The sequence below is a fragment of the Tupaia chinensis genome, unplaced genomic scaffold, assembly GCF_000334495.1.
Source record: "Tupaia chinensis unplaced genomic scaffold, TupChi_1.0 Scaffold000290_1, whole genome shotgun sequence".
Lineage (NCBI taxonomy): Eukaryota > Metazoa > Chordata > Mammalia > Scandentia > Tupaiidae > Tupaia > Tupaia belangeri.
In genome coordinates this window covers 3,033,484-3,039,284 of record NW_006159775.1, presented here as the reverse complement: position 1 = coordinate 3,039,284, position 5,801 = coordinate 3,033,484, and positions in this window count along the sequence as shown.

Below are 5,801 nucleotides of genomic sequence, written 5' to 3'. Positions count from 1 at the left end.
AACCCCAAAAGTTTACCCCAATATTTCATAAATTTTTTTTTTTTTTTTTTTTTTGAGAGGTTTTTGCTATAGGTCACGTGTGCTCGCCAGAAAGAGAGAGAGAGAGAGACAGAAAGCAAGAAATTACCCCCCAGGGGGGATGGCCACGCCACAATCCTTTCTCCTCCATTCTCCTCTTGGGATGTTGGGCACGCATGCACACACGCCCGCCGTGAGTTTAAGCCGCCAGGTCCAGGACTTGAACCATGGTCAAATATATGGGAGTTCAGTGACATAGCCATTACACTAACTGCTGGCCTCAATATTACATCAAGTTTTTGAAAGGCTAAAATGAAAAAGTAATTTAGTAGCTAAAGGAAAATGAATTTTAATAGCACTTGTGTGGAATAATGGCAAATTTCCAATTCTGATGTGCCATGACCTACAATGTTGGTTTTGAATAGGGTATGCTGGAAAACTCTTCAGTAACTGTGAAACTCATACTCCTGTCTGAGGCCTTGGATAATTAATTCTAAAAGAGCGAAGTGGGTTTGGAAGAATTAGAGATCAGCAAAGGAAAGTTCATTGCAAAGACTTGAGTCTGAGTCTTTCATTTTTGCATAGTCTTTATTGGGACCCATCTGTAAGTTAAAGCCTAGAGAGAGAGGCATCTCTTGATTTTACTTTTTTCCTTTTCTTTATTCTTATTTTCCTCATAGGGCTTTTGCCGTATGTCACCTATTTTATTTGTGTTATTTCTGTCACATTTTGACATTGGAAAGCAGTAACCTAAAAGGCAAATGGAGATCAGCTTTTTATTTCTTTTTTGTAGAATTAGTTCTTTACAAAGCTAAGGGGGTAAACTTTTGATTGCTTTCTATGGACCAATTTAGCATAAGTGATTCAACAGAAGTGATTCATATTGTGTTAAATTAAGAAAATGTAAATTGACTTGTACATGTTCCATTAAATTCTGTTTATTTTCCTTTCCTCTTTCTTTCTTTTCCTGTTTTCTTCTTTCTTCCATAGTGTGACACAGAAAGAAAGAGATACAGAGACAGAGGCAGAGAGAAATAGAGATGTAGCACTACTCACCAGATTCTGATGCTACAATCCACCTAGGCTGAGCCAGCCCCAGATATTGGGCACACTTGTGCCCAGCATACTCAGGAAGGTTTCTACAATGAACTCAGAACCTTCCCATGAGGGTCAGCCTAGCAGAGTATTGTGTCTTAGCACCATGCCACCCTCCAGCTCCTACATTATGTTTCTGAAGTATTTTAAAATCAATGCATCAAAATTTGTCTTTGTAGTTTCAGAATGTCAGCAGTCAATATATAATTACAGTACTGATAGAACCACAGCAAACAAGACAGGAACTATATTAAGATCAATTAAAGTATTTGTTTATAAATCTTTATAAAATACTTTCTGACCACCTGTTTACACATCTTGCTTCCTCTCTATTTTTTTTAGAGGTTTTTACTATAGGGCACGTGCGCTCGCCAGACACAGAGAGAGAGACAGAGAGATAGAAAATGAGAAATCACCCCCTGGGGGGATGGCCATGCCACAAACCTTTCTCCTCTATTCTCCTCTTGAGATCTTGGGCATGCACGCACACGCGCCCAACGTGAGTTTAAGCCACCGGGTCTGGGATGCGAACCGTGGTTGACTACGTGGGAGTCCAGCGACATAGCCATTACGCTAACTGCTGGTCCCTTGCTTCCTCTCTTTCTGCTGTATTTTTCCTCTATAGAATTATTATTAAAAACAAGCTTGAAGAATGACTCGGGATAGGAATAAAGCAGTTATCAGAAAACATAAGATGTCATGGTTTTATATTTTTGTGATCTCAAAGTTAGCATAGTAAGTGGTTCACTTTTTCTTAAAGAAATGAGTACCAGCAGGTGACATGGGGGTTAAGGTGCTGGACTACCACATTGCCTACTGCAGTTCAAGTCCTGGACCCAGTGGTTTGAAAATCACATGACACGTTTGCATGCGTGCTCAGGATCCCAGGAAGAGAATGGACAAGGAGGGATTGTAGCATGGCCATCTGCCCTGAAGGGTTATTTTTCACTTTCCCTCTCACTGTCTCTGTTTCTCTCTCTGGCAAGTGCAGAGGCCCTAAGGCAAAAACCTCTAAAAAAAAAAGAAATGAAAGAAAAAAGAAGGAAAAAAATGTTTTCAAACACAAACTTCCTTCAAACATTACTGAATTCCATATGAAATTGGTTCATATTACTAATGTTTAATTTATATTGTGATATTCTTAGATATATTATTAATAAACAAACTCAAATATGACCTTGTAAAATGAACCTGTGTATGTTATATGTTTTCACTATTATTAAATTATATATAATTATATGTAATTAGTTAATTATAATTAATACCATATATATTAAATGCCTTATACTGTAATCAGTTATATCATTCAAGAGCAAATGTGCTCAAGTATTGGTGTGTCAAGAATCAACTTTGATACTTGTTCAAAATATAATGTCTGGTCCAGCTCTGGTGGTGCAGAGGCAGTGCCACCACTCGAGAAAATGGAAGTCACACAGGAGCCTGGGTTTGGTTCCCAGGCCAACCTGAACACTCTGAGACCAGTGGCATGCACCTGTAATCCTAGCTCATTAGGAAACTAGGGCAGGAGGATCATAGAACAGCCAGATCTTGTCAAAAATACCTATCTCTTTTTCTCTTCTCCTTCCTCTTTCTCTATTTCTCTCTGAAAGAAAATAAAAAGTAGATTCTAAGTCTCTGTCATCAGAATTGGCATATTAGGATCAAGACCCTAGAATCTACGGTAACAGGCAGCTCAAGTGATTCTGATTACATAGTCTAGGAATTTAGAATATTGAGTGTTTGGTGATTGCCAACTGCTGTTGCTATGTCCTGACATGTACTGTATTATAACTCTAATAATCCACTAAGAATCAACACTCCTAGACAATGGAATCCATCATGTGAATACCTGGATATGTGACCTTACATTAAGGGGAATCATTTGTTGGGTTGGTAGAAAAGAAGCTATGGCTTGGGAGTTCATAAATACATACAATGAACTCAGCTCACAGTGTTGCACACAGACGAGTGGTATTTATCCCTTCCCGTGCCTTTTTAATTTAGTGTCAGCTTCAGAGTTTTTCTGTCTTTTCCACTTTACCTCTTTAATTTATTTGACTGTTTGCCACATAGGCTAGTTGAGCAGGGGGATAAAAGCAAGTCCTTGACAAATTAAAATTCACTCTGTGAATTTATGAATTTTAATGTACTTAATAATTATTTTCTATTAGCCTTTTCACTCGAGAGCATTTTATTTGAAAAGAAAATGTGTCCTGCTGGTTAAAAGTGAAGACTTTTAGCTTTAATTTATTTTCCAACTTGTTAACAGCTCTTATTCTAAATCAACTAGAGTGATATAATGATTGATTTCTTCTTGTAGAAACTAGAAGTGTACTTTCCTTGAAAGGAAATTTTTATCATTGAAAAAGTATGTTATCCTAAATATCTTGTAGCATATTTGTTTACATACATGTACGATGCTATCCTACAAATTTAATACATAGTTAACTTTACTACACTTCATTCACAGATTAATGTATATTTTTTTCTTTATTCATGATGCAGCATGTGTAGATACGTGTGAGAGAGAGACAGAGGTTAATGCCTTCCGCAGGATCTGGTCACACCATTAACTATTTCCTCCAGTCCTCCAACACATAAAATCTTGGGCATTTGTGCACTTGTCTAGTGTGTTTTAGGCCAACAGGGCCAGGAATTCAGACTGCAGTTTCCATGTAGGATATGGCTTCTCTTAAGCAAATGCAGAGCCAGCTAATATCACATTATTATTATTTTTGAGAGATTCTTGCTGTAGGACACTTGTGCTTACTGGAGAGACAGAGGAAGCTAGAGGAGACAGAAATTGAGAAATCATGCCCCCTAGGGAGGATGGCCACACTGAAATCCTTCCTCCTACATTCTCCCCTTGGGATTTTGGACATGCACACACACACGCCTGGAGTGAGTTTTAAGCCACCAGGTCCAGGACTTGAACTGGGTCGACTATGTGGGAGTCCAGCAATGTAACCATTATGCCACCTGATGGTCCCAATACAGTATTATTAATATCCTTCAAATAACTTTCGAATATTCCACAACTAATCATCAAAAAAAGGACTAATTTTGTCACACTTGCCTTTATGAATATCTTTACTGATACACAGTTTAACAATGTTAAGTTTGTCTTCTGTACTTTTCTTATTCATACTTTGGAAATAAGTAGTTATGGTCAGAATTTCAATTCTTTTTGTAAATGGCCTGAGGTGATCTTTGAAAATAACTCACTACTCACTTGATGCAGAGAATCCCACAAAATCATGCAGACCAACAGTTTCAAATCCTTGTGTTCACTTTAAGAACACCTGTGAAACTATCCAGGCCATCAAGGGTATGCATTTCCAAAAAGCCACCAAGTATCTGAAAGATGTCACTTTGCAGTAGCAATGTGTGCCATTCTGTCATTACGATGGTAGAGTTGGTAGATGTGCCCAGGCCAAACAGTGGGGCTGGATACAGAGTTGTTGACCCAAAAAGAGTGCTGAATTCTGTTGCACGTGCTTAAAAATGCAGAGAGCAATACTGAACTTCAAAGTTTAGATGTAGATTCTCTGGTCATTGAGCATATTCAGGTGAACAGGCACCCAAGATGTGCCATTGTACGTACAGAGCTCATGGGCATATTAACCCATACGTGAGCTCCTGCTGCCATGTGGAGATGATCCTCACTGAAAAGAAGCAAACTGTTCCTAGGCCAGAGGAGGAGGTTGCACGGAAGAAAGAGAACCTAGGAGAAAAAAAATCTTATAGAACAGGGAAAAATTCAGCATGAAATAAATGTAGAAAAAGGTTAAAAAAAAAAGGAGGATAGTTCAGATACTGGATAATTAACTGCTGTAGTGTTAAAAATTGATTATTATAAAGTGAACTACTTACAGTTTTTAAATCAACACTATAAAATAGTGACAAGTCATAAAAACCTGTATTATAGATGAGATCTTTAAGCATTTGATCCACATTGACTGGAAGACCCTGCATAAAGTTAATAAAAGGCACAGTAATAAATAATCTTTTGATGAAGATAATTTAATAATAATGAATTTACTTTGTTCTTAGTTTATTCCTAAGTATAGATCTTTGACCATTACAGAAATGAATTTGACTTATTTCATGTTGTATCTTGCATGTTTTGTGTTCATACTCTCTCTCTCCCTCAATATCATTTTCCTAAGTTTTGCTGCTTTTCTGAGATTATTTGAAATTTATTTTCTTTTCCTGTTTTTGTTTTCTTTTGCTTGAGTGCATGTGCACTCACAAGAGAGAGAGAGAAAAACAGAGAAACAGGGAGAGGAGAAAGCATCCTCCCTAAGACATGGTCATGCTGCAATTTCTTTTCCTGCTTCTCTCTCTCCTGTTGGGATTTTGGGGATGCACACATGCACGCCTGGCATGTTTCTCAGCCACCAGGCCTGGGACTCAAGCTCTGTGTTCAGGCTTGGGATCTGGCTGCCTTAATCACAAGGTCAATGGAGCCTGGCCCTGAAATTTACTTTTACATATTCCAGTGGATTTACTTTAAGCATAATGTAGCTTGTTTGAAAAAGATATTGTGTTGTATTTGGGTTAACTTCCTACAGTGCTTTTCACAGGAGAAGTAAAAAGAACTTGGGCAATACAGTCTGAGATCTGAAGCTTAAGTCAGAGCTCTACCATTAGTAGCTATGTGATTTTTTTAATTCTCTGACTCTTCA